Here is a 27,583-nt window from a genome sequence, read left to right as displayed (position 1 = left end):
TTGACCCGGCCCGCGCATCACTCATTCCAAACATTGTTTCTTCTTTTCTGAGGTTTAATGGCGGTTGGCAAACAACGATTTGGTGCATTACCGCCACCATCTGGTATGGAGTGTGGATCGAAATGTTAATCCAACTGAACTATTACTTAAAAGTGAAAAAATAAATAAATGATATATATAATACTAATAATTATATCTATATCTATATATACACAGATATATACACACTACAAAACACACAAAACCAACAACCTATATACATACACCTATTCATACACACACTCACACATCCTATATCCTCCCAATCAACCCTGTAGTCTTAAGAAACTGCAGTAATATTTTGTAGCACTCACTCTGGTTCTTGCTCAATACCTGCACCAACTCCCATTCCTCATCAATGTCTCTCAGCTTTCTAATCATCACTTCTCTCTCCCTTTGATATTTCTGACATTGTGTAATAACATGATGAATGGACAGTGATCACATCTGTCTGTATTGTGTTTATTGATAAGAAATAATGTGTGGTTTAATCCCGTATGGACAAATCTGATCCTCCATATTATATTTTCCTCTTTCCTGCTTCTTTCTGTGCGCCTAGCCACTCCCACTTTTCTTTGGATACTGTAAAACCATCTTCCTTTCCTCTCCTCCTCCCATTGTTTTTGCCATCTCTCCTTTAGTTGTTGTTTAATGATGCTGTTTATTTCTGTTTTGCTTAATTTTATTGCTAGATCTATATTATTATGTGCTGTTGCTGCTTTTGCCACCGTGTCTGCTATTTGGTTCCCTTTAACCCCTGTAATGTGTGCTGGTATCCATAAAGTCCCATCATCTGAATTCTATATAATGTTTGTTGTATTTCTATAATGAGGTCTTGTCTGCTTTCAGAATGGCTGGATTGTAAACTTATGAGTGATGAACTTGAGTCTGAACAGATGATTGTTTTCAGTGGTTGTATTTCTGCTAATAGAATAGCAGTGAGTTCTCCTGTGTGCACGGATACATTATCACTTCATCGTTTCTGTTGTTCAATGTTTGAAATTCTGCTATGAAGACTCCTATTCCTGTTTTTTGATGCATGTGTGTATACTTGTATGATGTATCCATGATAACTGTCTATATAATCTTGTATTACCTGTGGGTCCTGGCTCTGCATATCTTTGTTTTCCTTCTCTAACCATGTGAGATCTATGGTGGCATCTGGAAGAATCCATGGTGCTATTGTCGACAGTGGTACTGTTGGGCTAACGCTGTATTGGTCTACTGTAAGCTCTGATGCCGTCTGATTGATTGTCCATCCAAAGCTTTTTCTGTTTCCTTTCTCCTTTTCCCAACATGGTTTTAAGGATGATTCTGATTATGACCCTGTAGTCTGGTCCAGTAGTTCAATGAGTTCTGTGTCCTTCTTAATTCTAGTGGCATTTCCCCCATTTCTACTTGGAGTGCTGATGTCGGGGTTGTTTTAAAGCTCCTGTGCATAACCTTAGTGCCTGATACTGTAGTCTATCCAGTTTTTTGCTGCAGATCCATACACCACACAGCCATAATCTAGCACTGATCTTAGTAACCCATTATATATAGCCCTTAAAGCATTCCTATCTGCTCCCCATTCCCTACCAACTAAACATCTCATTATATTCAATATTTTCTTACATTTGTCCATTCATTTTTGAATATGTAACTTTCTCATCAAACCATATCCCTAATAGTTTAAAGAATTTCACTCTCTCCAACTCCTGATTGTATAGTTTCAGTTTTACTCTATCTTCTATTCTTTTCTTTGTAAATATCATCGTCTTTGTTTTATTCACTGAGAATTTGAATCCCCATTTATATGCCCATTCTTCTATTTTCGTAATATCCCCTTTTTTACAATGACATCTAAGTTTCTTCCCCTCGTCCAAATTGCCCCATCATCTGTGAATAAAGAACATCCAGAATCCTTTTCTATTTCATTGTAAATGTCATTTATCATTATGGAGAACAATAGCGGACTTATTATGCTTCCCTGAGGTGTTCCGTTCTCTACCACATACTTCCTTGAAAGTGTTTCCCCTACTCTAACCTGTATTGTTCTTCCTCTCAAAAAATCCTTAATCCACTGATACATTCTTCCCTTGACAGTTGAATTAAAAGTCCCTCTCCCCACATCATATCATATCATAAATACAGCCACTACACTCTCTTTGTTTATTTGTGCTTTTCTAATGTCATGTAGCAGATAGTACATCTTCCTTTCCTAAAGCCACTCTGGTATTTAGTTCTATAACCTTTACTTTCTATATAATAAGTTAGTCTTTCATTTATCATTGTTTCCATTATTTTACAGATGTTGGATGTTAGGGCGATTGGCCTATAGTTGTCAGGGTTAGTTTTATTCTTTCCTGGTTTAGGTGTCGGTATTATAACAGCTTCCTTCCAGCTATGTGGACATTTCCCACTCTCCCAGACTTTATTATATAGTTCTAATCATTTCCTTTTTGATGGCTCACTAAGATTATTAATCATTATATAACACATTTGATCTTTACCTGGTGCTGACTGGAGATGTGTTTAATTCTGTCATTGTAAAAGCCTTGTTTAATAAATCATTTATAATCTTTAATCTTTATTTTCTGCTGTTGTATCTTGTCTCCCTCTTTTCCCTTCTTCACAAATATTGTCTGAGCTGTGTACTTTAACAAAGGTCTTTGCTCGCATTTCTGCTTTCTCTTCATTCGTAGTTGCTGTTATTTCCCCTTCAGTTAAAACTGGATATTCATATTCTGCTTTAATCCCATTCATTCTTTTTATCATTGTCCACATTTGTTCATTCTTGTTTCCAATTGTGTTATAAAATAATCTCCAATGTTCTTTCTTTGCATATTTTATGGCTCTTCTCACAGTTGCTTGCATCCTTTTATAATCAATAAGATTTTAAAAGTTATGTTTTTTTTTCAACTTTTTAAAAGTCTTATTTCTCTCTTTAAAGGCGACATAGACCGGAAGCTCCAATTAACGCTGTGTTTGTGTGTGTGTATCTGTGTCATTACCTCGTTTATAAAACCCTAAAGTTTCAGAACAAACAGTTCAGCCACTGCTGAGAAAATAGGGTTTTATTGTTTTCCTGGGCTCTGCGAAGCGGATCGGCACTTCCCTATGCTGATGATGCCTCCTGGTGCGGGCACTAGTCCGGGCACATCCGGTTGCGTACATTCAACCGCAGAAGAAGAAGAACTACTCTCGTTGTAGCTGCTGAGATGCAGAGCAGGTACCTGGCCAATCACAGGACAGTGGGAAAGCTCTCGTTGGCTGGCCAATCACAACACAGTCCACGTTCTGGGGGTGTGGTTTTGGTCTGAAACAGCGTGGCTGACGAGAGCGTCAGTGAGGAGATCAGCTCGTTTGCAGCGATTAGGAGGTTTTTAATCATGAAAACAAGTTAATATATGTAAGTAGACCTCCATAACTAACATATATGTGTGATACAAGCATTCTATGTCACCTTTAATAACTTTATCACATTCCTCTGACCAACAAGGTACAATTCTCATTTTATTCTTTCCTTCCTTCTTTTTAATTGTATGATTTGCTGCCTCTACAATAGTTTTACACACAGACTCATTTAACTCATCCACACTTCTGCTAACATATATTGCTTGCATTTCTTTCATCACTTCGTGTAGTCGTGTAGTTGTTTCTCTGATCGCTTCCTGTAGTTGTTTCTCTGATCACTTCCTGTAGTTGTTTCTATGATCGCTTCCTGTAGTTATTTCTCTGATCACTTCCTGTAGTTGTTTCTCTGATCACTTCCTGTAGTTGTTTCTCTGATCACTTCCTGTAGTTGTTTCTCTGATCGCTTCCTATTGTTGTTTCTCTGATCACTTCCTGTAGTTGTTTCTCTGATCACTTCCTGTAGTTGTTTCTCTGATCACTTCCTGTAGTTGTTTCTCTGATCACTTCCTGTAGTTGTTTCTCTGATCACTTCCTGTAGTTGTTTGCTTTTAGTTGTCCATCCCCTTTGTAATAGTAAGCCTTTGGTTTTATGTGTCACAGTTTATGTTTGTTAAAGTTTACATCAGTGTTAAAGTGCAGTTAAAGTGTATTACTGTTAATAGTTCATACCTTAGCTGTCCATAGACTATATATACATATATATATATATATATATATATATATATATATATATATATATATATATATATATATATATATTTACATATATTTCACATTTCACTGCACTTTACTGGTTTTTGCACTCTGGTTAGACTGAATTGCATTGCAATGACAATAAAGTTGAATGAATCTCATCACATTTTCATTATTAGTCTATATTAGTCTCATGTATAGCACACCAAGCATCTGTTTTTTTATTCAAATGTAACATGCAGTCGTCACATATACTTCTCTTCTCTCTTCAGATGCACTTTTAAAATATTTCAGTACCACCCCCAGTGACACATCAGGTGCTGCTGTCCTTTTTAATTTTAACACTTGTTTCTTTCTTTAGTTTTTATTTGGTGAGATATTTTTTTACTCAAAGAAATAAAATCTTGAAAACACACATGCAGTCTCTGTGTGATTGTATGAAAGTTGATTGTGAAATTGACTGCTGCGATGCAAGGGGGCGCCAGCTAAAAGTCCATGTGCACATTCATGCAACCTGTGCCTTTGCACATCGGTAAACAGATGTGGGGAGTCATCAGTGCCATGATTCCTGATCCGATCACCGATGTTGTGAAAAATGATAAGTCCAAGTTGGACAGCACCTATTGAACAAGGGTGGGATGTCGGCCAAGAATCAACAGTGTGTGCGTGAAAAGATGCGAGAAATAGGAAGACTGATTCATAATGCAAGAAGAGTTACCTCCTTAAAAACAATGGAAGATTTCATAATTCCAAAGAATTACTTGCAGGTGATCAAAGCTGTCAAGGTGACGTGTGGCTATGACAGTGATTCCAACAAATTTGTGATTCCATCACTTGCCAATAAACTTGGCCATACATTGGTTAAAGCCAGCAAACTCCTAAAAGCTCAGGGCTTGATAATGGACAACGCTGAGCTTGTGAAAAATGCCACTGAATTTCAGGAAGTCCACAATCACAGATGGAATGAAATGATTTCTTCGACAGCACTGCGTAACATCAATGAAGCAAAGTGGAACATGCCCACTCTGATGCCGTTTACGGAAGATCTGCATCAGTGAACTCTCTGACAGTCCTTCCACAAAGACTTGGATAGATCTGGCAAAGGTGTGCTTAGCACAGATCATCCTCTTTAACCGTCGCAGGGAAGGAGCGGTGGCAAGCATGCCCTTGTCTGCATTTTTGTCAAGGGACAAGTCCACTCCTCTCGAGGATTTGGACTGGGCACTCTCTGAAGTAGAGAAAAGACTCTGCAGACATTTCACAAGGATTGTGATCAGAGGGAAAAGAGGTAGACTGGTTCCAATTCTCGTAACTCAGAAAATGCTGAATGCATTGGAACTCCTGGTTTTAGAGAGAAAGGCATGCGGGGTTCTCGAAGAGAATGGCTACATGTTTGCAAGACCAGCAGCTAAAACTCATTTCTGTGGCTCAGATTGCCTTCGTGCTTTTTCAGGAGCATGTGGTGCAACGTGTCCCAAGGCACTGACTTCCACCAGGCTACGGAAACATGCTGCAACACTCTCAACAGTCCTCAACATGACAGACACAGAGATGGACCAGCTGGCCAACTTTCTTGGGCATGACATTAGAGTCCATCGTGAGTTCTATCGACGACCTGAGAAAACACTGCAGCTTGCCAAGGTCAGCAAACTTTTAATGGCCCTCGAGCAAGGAAGACTGGCCGAGTTCCATGGCAAGAACCTGGATGAAATCACCATAGGTCCAGATGGTGTGTTGTCGTTCTTCTTTGGTCCACCATGATTTTATTTTAGTTTGCTGACATTAAACTGTTCTTTTTGTGTCTCCCACAGACACAGTTCTTAGTCATGATGAGACAGATGACACGGATGAGACCAGAGAAGGACACTATTCATCTCAAGGTATGCATTCATAAATCTCAAGTTAAAGCTTCTGTCCAGAACCTTTACCTTTAGTTGATTACTCTGGTCAGAGCAGCATGAGATAGAGCCGTAATGACTATTTTTATAATCGATTAATCTCGATTAATCGTTTGGTCCATAAAATATTAGAAAACATTAGAAAAATATTGGAAAAACTTAAAAATGTTGATTGGTGTTTATCAAACTTGGAAATGATGATGTTCTCAAATGTCAACAAACCAAAATGATGAACTTTTAATGATTCTTTGTTATTCAGAGCAAAGAAATTAAGAAAATACTCACATTAGAGAAGTTTGAACAATTGGAAATCTTGTTTTAATTCAAACCAATTAATTGATTATCAAAACAGTTTTCGTTTAATTTAGTAATCAATGAATTGTTTCAGCTCTACTATGAGACCATCAGCATAAATCTCGGTCACCATTTTCGATGTGCATTTATTTTGGAAGACGACATAACGACTCACTTCACACTTCAACCAGCTGTGCATACAGCAGTTTGAAGATATTAAGCAGGAGACACAAACTATCATCAGCAGAGGATGACAGCATTGGAGCTGTGACACCTGTTGAAGGTTTTTTGTAGTAACAGATAAACATCTTAAACATGTCCTTCTCTTCATCAGAACACAGTAGCCCAATTCACATAAACCTAAATATGGCCTTGGTCACAGCGCCTGTGAGTCTGAATAAATTACAAATCGGATTAATGGATAGTAAGAAGAATTGGACGGAAACAGTGGTGCTGATACGAATACTAAGTGCTGACATTTTGTTACCTGCTTACTTAACTAGCTTTGTTTCATGAAACAGATTCAATGTAATTCAAAAGCCTCACTAAGAAGGATGAAATATAACTGTTAAGATACAAAGAACATCAAACATTATCATCATTTATATTGTGTTAAAATGTACATGTAATGCCATTGCAGAACTACAGCTCTTCAATAGATGAATTTAAGTTCACATTTTTAACCCTCATCAAGCATTCAATAAGTCATGCTGCACAGAGGCATCTGCTTCTCATGCATCTCCCTCTATCTGTATATCTGTTGAATATATTATTTACTTTTTGTTGGAATCGTCATCAGAGACGAGGAATAAAGTCCCATCAACAAGTAAGAGAAGCAAGCCACCATCAGGAAAGGATGACGGACTCAGAGCTGTGAGTCTGTCAAAGGTGATTATTCTTTTTTTTTTTTTTATCTTTTCATTCTAACATAGCGCAGTTCAACCCTGCAGTGAAGTTGTCCTTGATCCAGAGACTAAACCCCAAATTGCTCCTAATGACTCTCCCTTCAGTGTGTGAATGGCTATTGCTCCTGATGAGAAGGTGGTATCAGCTACCTGTGTGTGAATGTGTGTGAAATGGTGAATGCACCCATGTTCAGTGTTTTGTATGGTGGCAAAAAAACAAGAAATAGGTATAAGGTCTATTTGTGTTTACATCTTTTTTTTCTGCCCACTTACAGGTAAATCTACTCAAAAAAGAACATGGCAGGAGGAAGAGGTAAAAGCTGTTGAACATGAAGCCGTTTATCACTTCTTGCATTGTACCAACAAAGAATGACTGGGAGAAATGTTTAAGAACCGTGACTGGCAAACGTTGAAATATTATGTGTATAACCGCATCACAGCCTACAAAAAGAAAGTCCAGCATAATTCGTAAGGTGATGACAAATGAAAAGGCTGGTTCTGATGTTGTATTGTTTATTTTCACTGGTGGCTTTAATTCTGGCTATAACTCTGTTCATTAAACAGTGGACATCTTCAATTTGATTAGGAGTTGGCCCTTATTGATATTCATTACTACATCACATGAAGGGGTGATGATGTCGAATCCAACATTATTTATAAAGCACTTTAAAATACAACAGCTGAAACAAAGTCGTGTAGAAAATAACAAAAACAAATCAAATATACAAATGAACTAATAATAATAACGATAATAATAAATTATGGAGAGCAGAGAAACCCAACAGTTCACATAATGTGCTTCATACTGTACTAATATCATGTGCTGTTGCTATTTTGCCAGTGGACCACACAACATCGTCCAGGTGGCAGGTAGAAGGCTTTTGTGTCAGGTGAGAAATGGATGGGTTGCCCGACTCCTCCTACATCTCTCTCTCTCTCTCTCTCTCTCTCTCTCTGATGGGTCCTACAATGTTTAGTTAATCAAATGCTATAATTTGTGGTTTGACCTTGACATAGTTATATCAAACGTAAATTGCAAAAGATGCATGATTTATTATTATTACTATTACTGTTATTATTATTACAACAATAATATTGATAATAAATGTGATACTAATAATTCCAGCACTACTTCCATAGTAGTGTTAGCCTAGTTAACAGCAACGGGGCCAACAGCCGTCAGGATAGCATAACTTCTATCGATTTGAATGGTGCGAAATTAGCCTAGTTAACGGCGCCATGTCATGGTTTTACAGACAGTCCAAGAATCCTCACGTTATTACACTACTATGGAACAGCAACGGGGCCAACAGCCGTCAGGATAGCATAACTTCTATCGATTTGAATGGCGCGAAATTAGCCTAGTTAACGGCGCCATGTCATGGTTTTACAGACAGTCCAAGAATCCTGGTAGGTCACGTTATTATACCACCTACAAGTGTAAGTCAGTAACGTTTATTTCAGAATTCCCTGGTGGGTTCTCCTTTATTTAATTGTAAGGCAAACTTAAAAGACATATACGCGCATTGTAAGCTAGAAATAATTAGGGACAACGCCATTTCGCTTAGTTGTCCTTCAGAGCCTGTAGCTTAGTCGATTCAACAGTTCAGCTACAGTCCCACATTAGATGACGAGGACCCAATGTTGGCATTGGCAAGTTGGAATGCAAATGGAAGGCTAATGATTTTGGTTTTAAAATGTGGTATTTCTCAAAGAGGGATCCATCTGTCTTTCACATGCATCCTGCTTGTTTACTCGCCTCCCTCAGTGTCAAGTCATTTAATTACTAAATATGTTTTTGAAGCCAACAGCTCATATTTTAATAGAAATCTGTGGGTTCTGTCAAAAGTGATGGACATGATTAAGTTTATTATTTTTTGATTAATTATTACAAATAATTTGTTGTAAATTGTAGTGTACTACAGACAAGTGTTTTTGTTCTCCTCTAGTTTATGCTAAATTCAGCTTGCCAAATGAAATCCATGCAGAGCTGAATGACTCATCTGGAGTCGGTGTGGATGCTGATATTTTTGATGAACTGCTGAGATCTTCTACAATGTCTTTCAAAGTGGTCACAGAGCACACTGGTAAGACATGAAAGCATAAAAATTGACTTTGTATTCATCAATTTGGTACAACTGCAGTTGTGAAAAACAATTACACATAGTAGTGCCAATGCAGATACAATGCCGTGTGATAAATCTTGGGACATTTGTTTCAATAGCTTCCATAGATGAGGACCAGGTAACCGAGGCCTCCTTCTGCTCAGAGGAGGGGTCATACTCATCAGTTGAGTCTCTCAGCTCTGCAAGTTCCTCTTCCACAGTGATAACAGAGAGCACCACAGCACGGAAAAGGCGACTAGTTGAGGGACCACCTGACAGTAAGGTTGCAAAAAATGTGAGTTGATTTCAGGTTTTTGGTGTAATGTTAATCTTTCTTCAAAATTCATAGCAGGCTGACATGTGACCTCTATTGCAGATTGTCTATGTAGCTCTGCATCAAAAACCAGGGGGTGAAGATGTATTCAAAGAGTACAACAACACAAATGGTCTTTCTGATCATACAAGAAGGAAACTTGTCAACATTCTGGTGGCAGATATGATTGAAAGTCATGGGTAAGTAGTAAAGTCTACTTTACTCTACTCTACCACTCAACCCTCTCCACAGTTTGTGTCAATTTGTTTGAACTGCATGTTAAAATGCAATTTGATAATTGGTTGTGTTTTAGGAGGATCCCTCCAGTCAATGTACGCATTACCTATGCCCTTGGAATTGTCACTCTTTTCCCCAATCTGAGAGATAAGGAATCAGCCACTGGTTATGTGAGTATGAAATTTCAAGATCAATTCATTTTCCCTTATTTCGTCATGTAGGGACTAGATCTGTTTGGTTGTTCTTTTGTATGGAATCTAATACAGTATGTCTTTTCTGTTTTCTTGTGTGATAGGAGCATTACTATGATCCTCACAGTGGACAGGGCTACCTGGCCTACCGATTGAAGACGGTTCAGCGCAACAGTGCAAGTGACACCAAAAGGCGCTCCAAAGCTACTTATCAAGGTGGCCCAAAGACTCTACGTGAGACCTCAACATCTGAACAGCTGTTTGGTGATGACTGCAAAGAAGCAATGTCCATGATGAAGCATTCGGCAGACCTGGTAGTCGTCAAGGAGAAAATGAAAGCAACATTCAAGTATAGACAACAAATGCTACACAGTCCGGACCAGTCTTCACTCATCCTAGATCACTTCCCAAGATTCTTGGATATACCTGGCTTGGTAAGGGATTGAGACTGGTTGATGTACATCTTAATTGATGTGTTGAATTGTATTTTGATATGATTTTTGTCTGTATTAGATTGATCAGGACTTCACCATGCTCTTTGGGAAAGACATCTCCGGCAAGTTTATTGCAAAATGGCCAACGTTCTACAAGCCTAGGGTCATCACCATCAGCAAAAGCCTTCACCAGAGTACTCATCTGGATGACCTCCTGTCTGCTCAGGAGGAATCCAATGATTGTGGTAGTTGTTAACGGATGAGCACGTTCACCTATGTTCTGTACGTGAACAATTGTGCATAATCTGACTACAGATGGGCTGTGTGTTGTGATTCAATTAGGATGGGGCAGTGACGTGGCCGCTATTCTCCTGCTGGTTCATCTCTTACCTCCGACGGAAAAGGGGAAAAGACACGGGAAAATCAGTGCATCTGAGGCTGCTGACCACGTAATCAAGTTCATGAAGGTATGTTTTTGACATGAATTAATGGATGTTTTGTTTCATTCACTGTTGATTATGTAATCTTTAGTACAGCTCATCCTCTTTTTAGATCTTTTTCATATGTTTGCAGGTGAAGGAAGTGGGAAAATGTTCAAAATTAAAATAGTAAATCTTATCACTTGGGAGTGAACAAGCACAAATCTCTCTTTCTAATGTTCTGTCTTTCAATCTTAGGTGGGGACGAGCATGGCGACTTTCCTTGGCAGAATTGGATCTGCACAACCCTTCCTTCTCTGCGTTGGCGAAAAGAAGAGCAGCATCCAAAAGTTTTACATCGTTCTGGACCAGAAGCCTATTCCTTGTGTGGCACAGACTGCTGTGGCTGCCTTCGACGAACTGTTTAAGGCGCACTTCATCTTTGCTGTGTCTTATGATGAGACCCTCTTCAACTTCTACACCTTCATCCAAACAACCATCTATGGCATTGATGTGGCCACCGCAAAGGAGAGCCCAAGAGTCAAGGAAATCAGAGTGAGAATTAGTAACATTTGAATTTAAATATGTTAACATGTTATAAGTGTAAGGTTCAGCACAGAAATTGTTCTGCTCTTTTCCAGCATTTGAAGTTTAGTCATGCTTTGTATCCGGGGCGCACATTGCGTTTGAAATGTGGGGAACATGGTTGTCCATCTGTTTTTTACACTTATTCTAGGTTCAAGAAACACCTCTTGAAGGTACATGGAGACAGTTTGGCCCGAGATATTGTTGATAATATGGACTGTGTTGGTATGGACAGTGTTGACATGGACAGTTTTTGTGCCACTGAGCCTTTGCCAGGTCCAGATTCTTCTGTTAGTCACCAAAATCTTTTGAAAGAAAGTTCATTTGTAGATATGTGTAGCTCTGTTATCGCTCAAGTACAAGCAGCTGGAGTTGCTGAAAATACAGTGCAATCTTTAGCTTGTTCAATGGAGGAGGTTGTGAATGACGTCCATATTCAAGCACAGGATGCTGTTCTTGAATGTCTTTCGTCTGAGGTGAATGAACAGACCTTAGACAAAGTCAAAGAATGTTTGGAGAACTTAGAAAATCCATTCTCGCTTCTAAACACGGTAACAAAGAGGCAAAGACATTTTGAAAAAAAATGGAAAATTGTTGAGCCAGTAGAGCATGTTCTTGGTGTACGTTATGATACACGCTTTGATAAAACCACTGGTGTATACAGTCAAATTCCTGTTAATGATAAATTCATGTACGTACCAATTTTAGGAACGCTTCAGTCAATGTTTACCAACCAGGAACTCTGTGCCTGCTTTCAGCAAGTTAAGTGTCATGACGATGGCATTTATAGAGACATCAATGATGGTTCATACTTCAGGAATCACCCTTTATTTTCAGAGAAAGAACATGCACTGCAAATTCAGATTTATTACGATGACTTCGAAACTGCCAATCCGCTTGGATCTAAAAAGGGAGTACATAAACTTGGCTGTGTTTACTTTATTTTAAGAAATTTGCCAACTAAGCTTAATTCTGTTTTGATGAACATTCATCTGGTGTCTCTCTTTCATTCTGATGACATTAAGAAATATGGTTTTGGTCCAATCTTACAACCTCTAGTTAATGATTTGAAAACTCTGGAGACACAGGGAATCCAGGTACCGTTTTCAGATACGCCATTGAGGGGGTCTGTTGTTCAGGTTACCGGTGATAATTTGGCATTACATGGCCTTTTTGGTATGGTTGAATCGTTCAGTGCAACTTACTGTTGCCGATTTTGTTTAACTGACAAAACAAGTTTGCAGTCTGTATTTAGTGAGGATGACCCAGACCTAATTCTTTGCACAAAAGAGCTCTATTTAGAACATTGCAATAATATGGCACAAAATCCCAATCTAGTTCACTCATTTGGTGTGAAAAAAGCCTGTCCTCTTAATGCATTGCAGTTTTTTCATTCCTCAGACAATTATGCAGTCGATATTATGCACGACCTGTTGGAGGGAGTTGTGCAGTTTGAACTTAAGCTTCTTTTTCAGTACTTAGTTAGGAATTCCATAGACAAAAACACCCTTTCGGAAAGGATCCAGAGCTTTGACTATGGACACAGTGAGCGAAACAACAGACCTAGTGCCGTCAAAGTTGATGATGGTAGCAATGACCTTGGCCTCAATGCCATTCAGTCATGGTGCCTCCTGCGTAACACTCCCTTGATTTTTGGAGATCTGGTTGACAGGGACAACAGTTACTGGCGAGTAATTCTTCTTTTAATTCAAATTGTCAATATTGTGTTCTCGCCAATCATCACAAATGGTATGACTTATTTCTTAAAGCATTTAATTTCTGACCATCACAAACTCTTCAAGTCATTGTTTACAGAAAAGAGACTAATTCCGAAGCATCATTTTATGATTCATTATCCCAGATGTATTAGGAAAATAGGGCCTCTAATACATATGTGGTGTATGAGGTTTGAAGGCAAACACAATTTCTTTAAGAAGTCTGTTAAGAATTTTAAGAACATAACCAAAACACTGGTAAAGAAACACCAGAATCAGTTGGCTTTTCATTGGGAGAATTTTTATTTCCAGAGGTTTCAGTTTGGCCCGATTAAGGATTCCCCAACAAGTGAACTAGACGGTTGTGAGGTTTTGAGGTCTTGCTCTAACTTAAATATGCCTTGTGTCTCTACTACTTCATGGGTGAAAAACTATGGAACAGAATACCGCATTGGAATGTTTGTCTGTACGAGTACTGAAAATGAAATGCCTGTGTTCAAAAAAATTGTCAATATCATTATCAAGGATGGTGATGCATTTCTTTTGACCACTAAAGTTATCACACTGTATTTTGATGATCACCTTAATGGTTTCAGAATTGAGGATGTGGATGATGTCTTTGCTATTATTTGTGTGTCTGAGCTTATTTATTATCGAGCTTATGACAGACAGTTTTCGCCAGAAAATGATGAAAGAACATATATTGTGCCCCATTGCTGTTTTGTATGAGCTGTACATTTATTTAGGTCTGCAATATTGACTGAACTTTGTATTAAATCCATTCAGAGTTACAATTCTGTGTTATGTCTTTAATGTAAGGTAGTTGGGTGTGGGCAATTTTTATACTGAATAATGTAAGCATTACTGGGGTTGGTGTTGAAAAATAGTGTTATTTTTATACACTGAAAAGTATTGGTATTAACACCCATAAGTGTCGTCATTACATACATTTTCAACACCACATGTTGTGCTTACACTAACTGGCGTTGGTGTTGAAAACTACAGTGTTACTTTTAACATTATATTTTAACACCAACACCAGTGTAGTGTAAATACTACACTGGGGAGTGTTGTGCAGTGTTAAATTTTTGACAATATGGGGTGTTAAGTTAACAAGAAAATGGGTGTTAATCCTTTAACACTTTCAAAAATGTTACTTTAACACCAGCTAGTGTGGACACATATAGACACTTTCTTGGTGTTAAATTTAACACTGTGGGTGTTAAATCAACACTGACGTTTTTGCTGTGTATGGAAACACAAACAAATACATCATGTATTATACCGACCTAAACGGTTAATAACAACAAACAGAAACTTTCTCAAGTAACTTTTTTTGAGTTCTTTCATGCAAAAAAAAAACATTCTTGTCTTGGATGCTGCGTTTTTTGTTTTTTTAAATACTTTCTTCCACCATAAGTGTCTTTCATTTCCTCTGGCGCCCACACGGACGCCATGACTCACGTCAAATCCTCATCCTCATCCTTGGACCAGATGAAAAATGCTTCCGTTAGAACAGGTCACTGCTGCCACTTTTCTTTTCTTCTTCTGTTTTTTAATTCAAGCCGTTTCCTGCAGCACTTCCTGTTCTGTGATTAAAATAACTAGAACTAAACTGGACTAACACTAAATATAACAGCTGTGAAACGAGGCTGACACCTGACATGTCACACATGAGAAGTCATAAGAGCAATGAAATATGAATATTTAAATAGAGGAATATTTCCTTTTTGATAAACCTGGAGCAGCTCTTGGTTATGCTGCTGTAGACCTGGACTGCACTCTCTCACACTCAGGGTGTGAATATGAATATATATGAATATGGTGTGAATAGATCATCAGCATTATTATAATGATGCCATCATTAAAAGTGCTTATCAGTATAACTTGTATCAACAGTCTCTGCTGCTGCTTCTATAAATGACATCATAGTATGAACATGTCATCATCACACATCTCTGACTCTAAGTGTCCTGTATAAACTTAGAACGTGATACAGTTGTTGTGTATCTGCTCCTTGTCTCTACCTCTCCCCCTTGTCTCTCCCCCTCCTCTCCTCTTTCACCCCAACCGGTCGAGGCAGCTGCTGCACGTCTGTGAGTCTGGTTCTGTCACAGATTTCTCCATGATGTCTTTGTACAGAGCCTTGAGATAATGGATGTTATGATTTGGCGCAGTACAAATAAAACTGAATTGAATTGAACTTGAGTAAAGTAACAAAGTATTTGAACTTTGTTACTTTTTGTACGTATTTGTACTTTGTTACACACACAGGTCACAGTCATGGATGTATTATAAGAACTGTTCACATAGCTGAAAGGCATCATGGGGGGTAACACTACTGCGCATGCTCATGCTCTACACAACCAGGAAATAAACGCAGAAGTCAGAAACTTTTTTGGCATATGTGCTGAGTGAGCAACTCCATAGGAATGAACACAACCAGAGGGGCGGTGCTCTATCCAGTTCTTATAATACATCCATGATTCCAGTCCATAACTTAAAAGTATTAAAGGTATTTTCAGCTTGATTTAAGTTAGTGTCCACACACACACACACAGATGAACAGTTTCACTCACACTTTGGTTTTAATCTCCTGCAGAACGTTAAAGGTGAGATTTACTGTGACACTGAAGCGTTTTTCTCAAACCAGACGTTTGTCGTGTTTTTGTTTTAATGAACCAAAGTATCAAAAACAAAAGGATGGAAGAAGACGTTGCAGTTTATTCACAGACACACGCAGACGCCTGCGTCTCTTTAACCGTGTGAGAGCGGACGACGGGTAAACGAGCCTCTGTCTGCACTTAAAAACAAACAACACGTTTCCTTGTCTGCAGGGCGTGACAGATATCACACACACACACACACACCAGTCAGACGAGTTAAAGACGCCTCGCTGCCGACGCCACATTATCAACTGATTGTTTTGCAAATCGATGTGATAGCTTTCATTTATTTCCTGCATGGCCAATTGTATAGAATTGATATCATTTTCATTTAAGCCTGTCATTTTTACATGCTGTATTTGTGCTACTTCTGTATTTTGTCCCAGATGCTATATGTTGAATTGTTGTATTTTCATCTTATTTTATGTAAAGCACTTTGAATCACCTTGTGCTAAAATGTACTATATAAAGTTGCCTTGCCTACATTTTTGATAATAATAGGCTACATTTAATCAACGTATTTTACATGACTCATCACATTTATCATACAATTGATGGTAGATAATTACATGACGAAATGCAATGTTGGTTATCATTCTATAGGAAATAATCATATGACAGATCTATTGATTATTTATCTAGAATCATTTTAGCAAATCAAGCAATTCAATGGAGACGAGGACCCCTATTACAGTAAGTGAATGCAGGTGACAGCAAATCAATCATCTAATTGTGGTTTGGTGTACACATTCCATCTTTTATTTTCAATGCCTCAGTTTCCTTTTATTATATTTTTTTGCTAATTAGTTTAATTTTGTATTTACTTGTGTCTTATTTTTTTATTATATTTTATTTTGGTGATAGTGTTCTTTAATTTAATTATAGATAATATATAATTATTAGTATAAATCATTTCTTTAATACATTTTATTATATATTTTATGTTTTACATATTATTTTATCATTCCATGACAGTTGTGTGTCTCTGTTTCTGTCTATTGGACATCCTTTGATCATAGATGGTGCTAAGCTTCACTTTTAGCCTGCTACACACCAGGTTTGCCCGGCAGCATAAGTTACCATGGTTACATGGCTGGCATTCACATTAGCCACCTTGGTGGAACAGGGTTGAGGCTCAGATTGATGGAACGGAAACCTGAGCCACAGTTATGGCTTAGCCATGGTTGAGGCTTAGCCAGAGTCATAGTTTCCATGGTTACTGAGTTGGGGCTAATCTCAGCCTCTTTGATGGAACCGAACTTTCACTCATATTAGCCAGACTTGGCCATTTAACTTGGCTTTGCCTTTAGCCTGCTTGATGGAATACCCCCCTGAGCATGAACCAACAGGCCATCATATCAGAACAATATCTAATTCCATCAACATAGACTGATGAAGAACTGAAACAATAATGTCTTATGTCTTCAGTTGTCCAATTTTCCCATCCTTCAGCACGATTCCTACAGCATTTAAGTGTGTGTCAGTGTTGTTTGTGTGTGTTGTACGTGTGTGTCTGCGTTGTACGTGTGTCTGTTCATCTGCTTGCTTTACAGAAAATATAAAGGTTTTCCCCACACGTCAGAAATTGTTTTACTATCACAGATAAACTCACAATACTTACACTTCCACAGCTTCCTCACACCACAGGGATCTGTAAAAATAGAAAACGAGAACATGTTTAATTCAACAACTCAGCTCAACAAAGTGTCACAACCGAACAAGGACTTGAACCCAATAGTACGACTCGAAGACAACTTCCAAAAATATTCCAATTTAGTCAGTCAGTCAGTCAGTCATCATCTAACCGCTTTATCCTCCACCAGAGGGTCGCGGGGGGTGCTGTGCCAATCTCAGCTACATCGGGCGATAGGCGGGGTACACCCTGGACAGTTCGCCAGTCCATCGCAGGGCTTATTGGACAAAGTAACAAATAAAAATCACTCACAGAGGAGGAAAAGTAACAACAGAAAATCACTCTATCGAGGAATCACTAGATAAGCAAAAGGCAAAACTAATAAATCATAATCACTCACTGGGAGGAGACAAAAGGTTTGGGCAAGGTGCCAAATCAAAATCACTCTCCACGAGGAAAAAAACTCTGATGGCTCAAAAAGGGACAAAACAAAGTAGCAACTAAGAAACTCAAAAATCTTACAAACAATTGACGTGGCGTGGATTGGCGTGGGTTCTCTGGCATGACAGACAGGACGAACTGGCACAGGGCAGAGGGAAGCACAGGCTATATGTAAACTCAAAGTAATGGGGAACAGGTGGAAACAATCAGGGCGGGGAAGATAATCACACTGGCGGGAAACCTACAGGGGAAGGGCAAGTTATCTGAAACAAGAGGAAGAGAGATGTCAAAATAAAACAGGAAGTCACAAGACAACAAATAGAAGGCAAAACAACTTTCTAGATATGACAGTACCCCCCCTCTAAGGACGGCTCCTGACGACCCAGATAACTGAGGGTGGCGTCTGTAAAAGTCTGTGATGAGGTCAGGAACCACAATAAAGCTTGCAGGAACCCATGATCGTTCCTCTGGACCGTAGCCCTCCCAATCCACCAGGAACTGCCTGCCCCGGCCCCTGTTGCGCACAGCCAGCAGAGCCTTGACTGAGTAGACAGGACCGCCGTCGACCATCTGGGGAGGTGGAGGGGGTACGGCCGCGGGAACCATGAGGCTTTCCTTAACCGGTTTCACCCGGCTGACGTGGAAGGTGGGGTGGACTCTCATGGACCGGGGCAAACGCAGACGGACAGAGCCGATGACCTTGGACACTGGGAAAGGCCCCACGAACCGTGGAGCCAACTTCCTGGAGGCAACTTTGAGAGGCAAATCCCGCGTAGAGAGCCAGACCTTCTGGCCAGGCTTGTATAGCGGAGCAGGTCGGAGCCTCCGATCAGCAGCCCTCTTCATGCGGTCCGCACTGCGTAGGAGTGCCTTACGGGCGGCTGCCCAGATGCGGTGGCATCGCCGGACCATGGCATGGGCCGACGGAACGATGATTTCCTTTTCTGTCTCCGAGAAGACAGGGGGCTGGTAGCCGAAGACGCACTGGAATGGAGACATGCCAGTGGCCGAGGTGAGAAGAGAGTTGTGGGCATATTCCACCCACACCAGCTTCTTGCTCCAGGAAGCCGGATTCTGCGACACCAAGCATCGAAGACATGTCTCTAACTCCTGGTTGAGACGTTCCATCTGGCTGTTGGCTTCTGGGAGATAACCAGAGGTGAGGCTGACGGTGGCTCCGATGAGTTTGCAGAACTCCTTCCAGAACCTGGATATGAACTGGGGCCCCGGTCTGAAACAATGTCTTTGGTAAAACCATGAATACGAAATACTTGAGTCATCATAATCTCTGCCGTTCTTTTGGCAGATGGAAGCTTGGGTAATGCTATGAAATGAGTCATTTTAGAAAACCTGTCTACCACTGTGAGCACAGTGGTGTTTCTTTCAGAGACCGGGAGCCCCGTGATGAAGTCGAGTGAGATCTCAGCCCATGGACGAGTGGGAACAGGGAATGGCTGCAGCAACCCCATCTGCGCTCTGGAGGAGGTCTTGTTGCGGGCACAGATGGAACACGCCTCCAAATACTCCCGAACCTCCCTCTCCATGGAGGGCCACCAAAACCTCTGGGAAATGACATACATGGTCCTCTTAACTCCTGGATGGCAGGTGAGAAGTCCGGTGTGAGCCCAGAGTCTCAACTCTGACACAATGATTCTCACCCGATGAAAGTGGTACTGCAGGAGTGCTGGGAGAATGGGAAGAGTCAGAGGGAAAATCAAAGGGAGAGTAGGAAAGGAATTGGCAAATGAACTGGGAGTCTTAGCGGTGAGAATAAGCCCCACAATAGTCTGTAGTCCAGCAACACCATTATGGATGCTTGAGGGCCCGAAAATAGACTGGCATCTGTTAGAAATGAAAAGAAAAGGAAAGGGTCAAATAGATTTGGTAGGTGCGTTTGAACGTCATGTAATGGGAGAGTATGGAGACTTGGTGCTGATGTATACAGAAGGGGCTAGGGAACCTGAGACAGGAGTGACAGGATTTGGGGTGGCTGTGCCAGAGAGGGGGATTGGGCTAAGTAGGAGAACACTGAATATGTTGGGGGTCTACACGGTGGAGATGCTGGCAGTGTTTATAGCTCTACGATGGGTGGAAGAGGCCAGACACAACAGGCTACTGATTTGCTCAGATTCCTCGTCAGTTCTGTGGAGCATGAATTCATTTCATTCTAATAGCCGACAGGACATGTTGTATGAAATATTGCAGTCAGTTACTAGAGTAATGAACAGAGGACGTCAGGTTGGATTTATGTGGGTACCAGCGCATGTAGGAGTGAGGGGGAATGAGAGGGCAGATAAATTGGCAAAGAGGGCATTAAGGAAAGAAAGAGTGGAAATGGAAGTGAGTGTTAGTAAGGCTGAGGTTAAGAGTGTCATCTGGGGGGAAAACAACCACATGTGGCAAGAGAGGTGGGATAGAGAGGGTAGAGGGTGGCATTTATATCAAATACAGAACAGTGAACAGATCAAGAATTTCAATTAAAGGGAGTAATGGAAACGAGTGAGAAATGTTAACAGGATGATTATGTAGCAGCAGCAAGTGTGCACCCTTGACGGTCTACAAATGTTGCTGGAAACTGGCAAAACAGGTTCATTAAGGAGACAATCCTTTACTAGTCTCCCATAGAAAACCACGTCACCATAGTATCACGCAGGCTTGCTGTGATGACTCCGCCCACTTTGAGGAGGCGCTATGAAAGCAACATGCTGATACTAAACGGAGTCGAGTCGATTAGAGTAAAGTTGAGATCAGAGCAGTTATTTGATCACATTCATCACATTTCCTTCAGATGAGACTTGAGAAAACTTTGGTCTGTGGTTTGTTTCCTGTTCAGCAGCAGAATCACTTCACAGACGTTCAGCAGCTTCTTGACGATCATTTCCTGCTTTCACAAGGTAACGAAACTAAACTCATCTCATCACACATGACTTTGAGTGGACGTGATGTTTTTACTGTGAAGCTCATGAATCTCACGTCACTGACTCTTGTTCAGTGACTGAGGTTTTTACACAGAATGAATTGACCCTGTAGTGACACTGAGAGGCTTAAATGTCTGGTGTAATACTGCAAACTTGTCTTATTATGGGATGTGAACATGTCCTGGTTCCTCTGAACGTGAAGAAGGCCCAACCCTTTTGAAGCAGCTCTGCTGACACAGTATAAATGCTGACATCTGCTGGTTGACATGTGATATTACACACTGGAATCACGTGGATGCTCAGAACCCACGAGCTGAACTTCTGTATGGTCTTAATTCACTGAGTGATGGTTTGACATCAAACATATTTAAATGTAACATCTATAAACACAAACTCTTGTTAACGACCAGATGTTGTTTGGAGCTCAAACGTCACCTGGTCGTAACAAAAGACTTTTCTACAAGTTCACTGTGTTTGTTTTTGTAGAGAGAGTCGTGTTCCTTTGTCACAGCTAAAGAATCAATCATGGAGTAAAAGTGACTGCTACAGTGAAAAGTGGAATTTCCTGTTCAATAATTCCTAAGATATGAACTCGTTTTCTTTTACTTTGACCTTTGTCTGAAAAGTGGATCCTCTCTCAGCTAACTTGGCTAGTGCTGCTAACTGCAAAACAATCACTTCCCTGTTACAGATCCATCATGTTCTTATGACTTAACTCCGCCTCCTCTGACTCACTCTGTCTCCATCAGCTGTTTAGTTTATTTCACATATAAACAACATAAAAAAACACATAGACGATAACACATAAAAGTACATGTGACGTGCAGCAGAAACACGGATTGAAAAAGAAATGCACTGAAAATGAAAAAGTTGTAACTTTTTGTCGACGTGATGTTTTTACTGTGAAGCTCATGAATCTCACGTCACTGATTCAGTTGTTCAGCGACTAAAATGTTTGGAAATCACTGGTTTAGAGGACATTTGTGCTTTTGGTGAAAGAGAAGTTCTGCTGGACTCAAAGATCAGATAGTGACTGATCATTTTATGTTTCCGGTGAAAACAGATTACAGCCATTGTAGGTGAAACAAAAGGATCCAGAGGACGAGGTCATATTTTGATAAGATTTAATAAACTAAAGTTAAATAACTAGTACCGCGCGCGGTTCTGAACGGGTTCGAGCCGACCCACGCGGGTCGCCGTGTGCCACGGCTCCCCGCGTGCCTCGCGCTCTCACCCGTTCATTCACCGCGCGCGGTACTAGTTATTTTCAGTACTAGTTATTTTCAGCGGCGTCCCCGTGCATGTCGATCCAAATTTCGGGGGGGATCGCGGCAACGTATGGCAAAGTTATAGGGCACTTCCTGTTTAAAATGGCCGACTTCCTGTTCGGTCAAATGCGCCTCCGTAAACGTGTTCAGGGAAGTTCCCTTGTCATACATATCAAGTTTTGTTCAGATCGGACAATCTTAGAGTTTACTTCCTGTTTCGGGCATTCCACTTCCTGTAGGGAGGTGACCTTTTACGGACATGCTCAGGACAGGTCCCTGGTGTCACATATAAGATTTTGTGCAAATCGGACAACGTACGGCAAAGTTAGAGGGCACTTCCTGTTTAAAATGGCCGACTTCCTGTTCGTCTCCGGAAACATGTTCAGGGAAGGTCCCGTAACTCACATATCTAGTTTCGTGTCAATCGGACAATGTAAGACTTTACTTCCTGTTTCGGGCGTTCCACTTCCTGTAGGGAGGTGACCTTTTACGGACATGCTCAGGACAGGTCCCTGGTGTCACATATAAGATTTTGTGCAAATCGGACAACGTACGGCAAAGTTAGAGGGCACTTCCTGTTTAAAATGGCCGACTTCCTGTTCGTCTCCGGAAACATGTTCAGGGAAGGTCCCGTAACTCACATATCTAGTTTCGTGTCAATCGGACAATGTAAGACTTTACTTCCTGTTTCGGGCGTTCCACTTCCTGTAGGGAGGTGACCTTTTACGGACATGCTCAGGACAGGTCCCTTAACTCACATATAAGGTTTTGTGCAGATCGGACAACGTACGGCAAAGTTAGAGGGCACTTCCTGTTTAAAATGGCCAACTTCCTGTTCGGTCAACGGCGTCTCCGTAAACATGTTCAGGGAAGGTCCGGTAACTCACATATCTAGTTTCGTGTCAATCGGACAATGTAAGACTTTACTTCCTGTTTCGGGCCTTCCACTTCCTGTAGGGAGGTGACCCTTTTACGGACATGTTGAGGAAGGGTCTGGGGTCCCACATACTAAGTTTCAAGTGGATACAACAATCCCTGTTGGAGCAGCATCAAAAACTATAAATGTAATTCTGTCTGCTGTCACCAGGGGGCGCTGTATTTGAAAATGAATATTTTCATATAGACGTGTTCAGGGCCGGACTGTCATCAATCCTTGCAAGTTTGGTTCAGATCGGACCAGGATTGACAAAGTTGTAACAGTTTGTTTTTTTAGAATTTTCTACCACCACCAGGAGGCGCTGTTTTCAAAATGTACCGTTTCAGCAACATAGTCGTCTTCAGCAACTAACCATCATCAACTATAGCAAGTTTTGTTGGAATCAGACCTTCCATCGCGAAGTTATAAGAGTTTCATTGTCTGTTATGAAAAATTATTATTATCTCCAATTTTGGCGCCCCCTATCTCGTACGCCGTACAATATTTTAAAAAGCTTTTGATAACTTTTGATGCTCAACTCGTCCACATTGATCTCACCAAGTTTGAAGGTGATCGCACAAAAGCTCTAGGAGGAGATAATTGAAATACAAGCTGTCATATTGTCTGCTGTCACCAGGAGGCGCTGTTTTCGAAATTTAATATTTTCATATAGACGTCTTTAGGGCCGGACTATCATCAATCCTAGCAAGTTTGGTTCAGATCGGACCAGGATTCACAAAGTTGTAGCAGTTTGATTTTTTGTCCCAAAAATCCGACTTTGAGTCGTTGCCATGGCAACACCGTTAAACGATTTGTCGTCATATTGATCACGCATCATCTACCATGTGTTTTGACTGTTGTCACCAATTTTGAGTGCGGTACGATTATCTGTGTAAAAGTTATTCCCGAAATCGTAAAAAAACTTTTTTTTTGTGTATTTTCTTTCACCACAAGGAGGCGCTGTTTTCAAACTTCACCGTTTTTTCATAGACGTCTTCAGCCATGGCCCATCATCAATGGTAGCAAGTTTGGTTCGGATCGGACCTTCCATCGCAAAGTTATAAGAGGTTTTTTTTTCTGATGCGAAACATCAGAATCATCACGAACTTTGCCGCCCCCTATCTCGTGCGCCATGCGACATTTGAAAAAACTTTTGATACCGTGAGCTCCTCTACTGGTCCACAGGGACCTCACCAAGTTTGAAGGTGATCGCACGAAAACTTTAGGAGGAGTTAGTTCAAATACCATTGCTGCGAATTCGCCAAAATCGCCAAAAAATCGCCAATCAACCCAAGATGGCGGATTTCCTGTTGGGTTTGGATCATGGTCATAATGTAATTTTTTCTTCATCCTGACCTTCTACACATTTGTACCGAATTTCGTGCATGTGTGATAATTGTGTTGGTCATGGTGAATTTGGACAGGTGGCGCCGCACTTATTGGCCCCTCCCACATTCAATTTTCGACGCACATTCCCCGAACCTTTTTCAGACGTAAATTTACACCACGATTGATGCGGTCACAAAAATTGGTGAGTTTTGGGGTATGGGAAAGGCCTCAAAAAGGCGATTTACTTTAAGGAATAATAAGAATAATAAAAATAAAAATAACTAGTACCGCGCGCGGTTCTGAACGGGTTCGAGCCGACCCACGCGGGTCGCCGTGTGCCACGGCTCCCCGCGTGCCTCGCGCTCTCACCCGTTCATTCACCGCGCGCGGTACTAGTTATTTTCAGTACTAGTTATTTTCAGTACTAGTTATTTTCAGCGGCGTCCCCGCGCATGTCGTTCCAAATTTCGAGGGGGATCGGGCAACGTATGGCAAAGTTATAGCGCACTTCCTGTTTAAAATGGCAGACTTCCTGTTCGGTCAAGTGCGTGTACGTAAACGTGTTCAGGGAACTTCCCTTGTCTTACATTTCAAGTTTTGTGCAGATCGGATAATCTTAGAGTTTTACTTCCTGTTTCGGGCATTCCACTTCCTGTTGGGAGGTCATCTCTCGCAGACATGCTCAGGACAGGTCCCTGGTGTCACATAAAAGGTTTCGTGCAAATCGGACAACGTACGGCAAAGTTAGAGGGCACTTCCTGTTTAAAATGGCCAACTTCCTGTTCGTCTCCGTAAACGTGTTCAGGGAAGTTCCCTTGTCTTACATATCAAGTTTTGTTCAGATCGGACAATGTAAGACTTTACTTCCTGTTTCGGGCGTTCCACTCCCTGTAGGGAGGTGACCTTTTACGGACATGCTCAGGACAGGTCCCTGGTGTCACATATAAGGTTTTGTGCAGATCGGACAACGTACGGCAAAGTTAGAGGGCACTTCCTGTTTAAAATGGCCGACTTCCTGTTCGGTCAACGGCGTCTCCGTAAACATGTTCAGGGAAGGTCCAGTAACTCACATATCTAGTTTCGTGTCAATCGGACAATGTAAGACTTTACTTCCTGTTTCGGGCGTTCCACTTCCTGTAGGGAGGTGACCTTTTACGGACATGCTCAGGACAGGTCCCTGGTGTCACATATAAGGTTTTGTGCAGATCGGATAATGTACGGCAAAGTTAGAGGGCACTTTCTGTTTAAAATGGCCGACTTCCTGTTCGGTCAATGGCGTCTCCGTAAACATGTTCAGGGAAGGTCCAGTAACTCACATATCTAGTTTCGTGTCAATCGGACAATGTAAGACTTTACTTCCTGTTTCGGGCGTTCCACTTCCTGTAGGGAGGTGACCTTTTACGGACATGCTCAGGACAGGTCCCTGGTGTCACATATAAGGTTTTGTGCAGATCGGACAACGTACGGCAAAGTTAGAGGGCACTTCCTGTTTAAAATGGCCGACTTCCTGTTCGGTCAACGGCGTCTCCGTAAACATGTTCAGGGAAGGTCCAGTAACTCACATATCTAGTTTCGTGTCAATCGGACAATGTAAGACTTTACTTCCTGTTTCGGGCGTTCCACTTCCTGTAGGGAGGTGACCTTTTACGGACATGTTGAGGAAGGGTCTGGGGTCCCACATACTAAGTTTCAAGTGGATACAACAATCCCTGTTGGAGCAGTCTCAAAAACTATAAATGTAATTCTGTCTGCTGTCACCAGGGGGCGCTGTATTTGAAAATGAATATTTTCATATAGACGTGTTCAGGGCCGGACTGTCATCAATCCTTGCAAGTTTGGTTCAGATCGGACCAGGATTGGCAAAGTTGTAACAGTTTGTTTTTTTAGAATTTTCTACCACCACCAGGAGGCGCTGTTTTCAAAATGTACCGTTTCAGCAACATAGTCGTCTTCAGCAACTAACCATCATCAAGTATAGCAAGTTTGGTTGGGATCAGACCTTCCATCGCGACGTTATAAGAGTTTTACTGTCTGTTGTGAAAAATTATTATTATCTCCAATTTTGGCGCCCCCTATCTCCTACGCCATACAATATTTTAAAAAGCTTTTGATAACTTTTGATGCTCAACTCGTCCACATTGATCTCACCAAGTTTGAAGGTGATCGCACAAAAGCTCTAGGAGGAGATAATTGAAATACAAGCTGTCATATTGTCTGCTGTCACCAGGGGGCGCTGTTTTCGAAATTTAATATTTTCATATAGACGTCTTTAGGGCCGGACTATCATCAATCCTAGCAAGTTTGGTTCAGATCGGACCAGGATTCACGAAGTTGTAGCAGTTTGATTTTTTGTCCCAAAAATCCGACTTTGAGTCGTTGCCATGGCAACACCGTTAAACGATTTGTCGTCATATTGATCACGCATCATCTACCATGTGTTTTGACTGTTGTCACCAATTTTGAGTGCGGTACGATTATCTGTGTAAAAGTTATTCCCGAAATCGTAAAAAAACTTTTTTTTTGTGTATTTTCTTTCACCACAAGGAGGCGCTGTTTTCAAACTTCACCGTTTTTTCATAGACGTCTTCAGCCATGGCCCATCATCAATGGTAGCAAGTTTGGTTCGGATCGGACCTTCCATCGCAAAGTTATAAGAGGTTTTTTTTTCTGATGCGAAACATCAGAATCATCACGAATTTGCCGCCCCTTATCTCGTGCGCCATGCGACATTTGAAAAAACTTTTGATACCGTGAGCTCCTCAACTGGTCCACAGGGACCTCACCAAGTTTGAAGGTGATTGCACGAAAACTCTAGGAGGAGTTAGTTCAAATACCATTGCTGCGAATTCGCCAAAATCGCCAAAAAATCGCCAATCAACCCAAGATGGCGGATTTCCTGTTGGGTTTGGATCATGGTCATAATGTAATTTTTTCTTCATCCTGACCCACTACACATGTGTACCGAATTTCGTGCATGTGCGATATTTGTGTTGGTCATGGTGAATTTGGACAGGTGGCGCCGCACTTATTGGCCCCTCCCACATTCAATTTTCGACGCACATTCCCCGAACCTTTTTCAGACGTAAATTTACACCACGATTGATGCGGTCACAAAAATTGGTGAGTTTTGGGGTATGGGAAAGGCCTCAAAAAGGCGATTTACTTTAAGGAATAATAAGAATAATAAT

At 40.9% G+C, this 27,583-nt stretch overlaps 1 protein-coding gene and 2 long non-coding RNA genes across 3 annotated transcripts in view; all 3 read left to right on the top strand.

The window, feature by feature from the left end:
* LOC131443506 (NLR family CARD domain-containing protein 3-like) overlaps positions 1-27,583 on the top strand; it is a 158,394-nt gene that overhangs the window by 104,821 nt on the left and 25,990 nt on the right. The window lies entirely within an intron of this gene.
* Positions 9,241-9,794, top strand: LOC131443515 (uncharacterized). The gene is made up of 3 exons (XR_009233624.1): positions 9,241-9,312; positions 9,459-9,625; positions 9,707-9,794. It is a non-coding gene; the product is annotated as an uncharacterized LOC131443515 (long non-coding RNA).
* On the top strand, positions 9,799-10,265 carry LOC131443517 (uncharacterized). Its single transcript, XR_009233625.1, has 3 exons — positions 9,799-9,843; positions 9,957-10,050; positions 10,176-10,265. It is a non-coding gene; the product is annotated as an uncharacterized LOC131443517 (long non-coding RNA).

This window comes from Solea solea, chromosome 17 (assembly GCF_958295425.1).
Source record: "Solea solea chromosome 17, fSolSol10.1, whole genome shotgun sequence".
In the NCBI taxonomy this organism is placed as follows: domain Eukaryota; kingdom Metazoa; phylum Chordata; class Actinopteri; order Pleuronectiformes; family Soleidae; genus Solea; species Solea solea.
This window is presented reverse-complemented; position numbering and strand designations above follow the sequence as displayed.